The sequence below is a fragment of the Echinops telfairi genome, unplaced genomic scaffold (assembly GCF_000313985.2).
Source record: "Echinops telfairi isolate 266 unplaced genomic scaffold, ASM31398v2 ScPeMD7_1713;HRSCAF=2227, whole genome shotgun sequence".
Lineage (NCBI taxonomy): Eukaryota > Metazoa > Chordata > Mammalia > Afrosoricida > Tenrecidae > Echinops > Echinops telfairi.
The window spans coordinates 13995449-13997486 of record NW_022105611.1 but is presented as its reverse complement, the minus strand read 5'-3'; positions in this window follow the sequence as shown (position 1 = coordinate 13997486).

Here is a 2038-nt window from a genome sequence, read left to right as displayed (position 1 = left end):
CTCGCTCCCTGGAAGTTCCTGTGAAAAAACAAGCCTAGATCATCTTTTCCTGAAAAGAAGCTCTCAGCAGGAAGCATTGCACATCCTGTCCGGTCTTGTTGGGCTGTGTACGGGTATATGTCAGATCATTTCCAGCCTTCCAGAAGCTGTATTTCAAGGAGCCCATATAATAACACTCATAAAATATTAATTCAGCCAATAATTATACATGTCAGTGACCTGGGGTGAGAAGGACAAGAAATGAATTCAATTTGTTGAGAGGAGAACATCGAGACCCTGAACAAGACCGGGTGACAGATGAAAGCTGTGCACACAGTGAAACTGAAGAGTGATTAGGCGTCCAGCAAAGGTTAGAAACGACAGGAATCCTTATGACTGTCTTGTAGAGAATATGAAATAGGCTTTAGGAATCAAATAGACTGTTCAAATCATAGCTTTGCCATCTTAGCCTGGATATCTTGGCGAAACATTTTTCTTTTCTTTGTTTGCAAATTCAAATTTCAAGAATGTAGACAACAATGTCTCCCTTAAAAAACAGTTATATGATTTACACGACAACATATAAAACAGATGTATATAACAATATCTAAAGCACAGTATCAGACATGTTGTGAATCCTCAGTAGAGGCTACTATTATTATCTACTCCCATCTACCCTTTTATTTTAGGAATGAGAAATACAGGGATCGAGGAAGGCACCCACTTTTCCAAAGACCACATGGCAAAGTGATGAAAACACCAGAACGATGGTGCCAGATTGGTGTTTCATCCTCCCCCACCTCTTCTCCTTTCATGCATGCCATAGAAGATATAAAGCTTATAAGTAACAGGACTAGGGTAACAAGGTGCAAAACATATCTAATAATAATTTAGTTGGAGAAAATAGAAGTGTAGGTGAGGGACATGCAGTATAGAAAAAATATCCAGTGGCTATTTAACATGAAGGGAAAAGATGCCTTAGAATTTAAATGATAATGAATTTGATGCAGAGTAAAGTAAGCCTTGAACAATGATTCTACCTCTTGTGTGTCACTTGGCCATAAGCTGATGATTTGCAAGTTGCTGTGATAGTGGAAACTATGTCACTGGTATTTCAAATACCAAACAGGTCACTCAGGTGAACAAGCTCCAATGGGACTTCCAGTTTAAAAACAGACTAAGAAGAAATAGGGTGCACACTTCTGAGGAACTAAACAGAGAACCTTATAATGAACACTGGGACATCGACAGATATAGTTTCAGATGACACGCCCCTCAGATCAGCAGGTACTCTCTCCTCAAAGTACAGTGGACCATAACTAGGTAGATAGAGTAAAGCTTTGGGGTTATTCACTTGCTGATGAGACATAAGTCACAATGAGAAGAAATTACGTTAAACATTTATTAATAATCTGAATTTTGATGTACAAAATATAAATCTAAGAAAATTGGAAGGTACCAAAAATAAAATAGAACATATAAAGATGGATATTCTAGGGATTCTTAAGATGAAATGGACTAGCATTGGCCATTTTGAATCAGTCAATCATATGGTTTACTGTGCTGGGAATGGTGAATTCAAGAGGAATGGTACTACATTAATATCCAAAAGGAGCATGCAAAGACCTTTCTTGAAGTACAATGTTGTCTGTGGTAGAATAATATCTATATATATGCTAAGGACACTCAGTTAATAAAAATATAACTCAAATTTACATAGCAACCAGTAACATTTCCCAAACCTCAAACTCCTTGCTATCAACTTTATGCTGACTCATAGTGATCCTGTAGGACAGCAGAGAATTGTCCCTCTGGATTTTCAAGATTGTATCTCGCTATGGGAGTAGAAACCCCCATCATTCTCCAGTTGAGAAGATGGCAGTTTTGAACTGTTGACCTTGCAGTTGACAGCCCTAAGCATAACCACTACTCCATCAGGGCCCTACAAGTAAAGTTAGTGAAGAAGACATTGGAGAATTCCATCAAATTTTCTGTCTGAAATTGAACAAATATCCAATCAAGATGCATTGATGATTATTGGTGATTGGAATGAACAAGT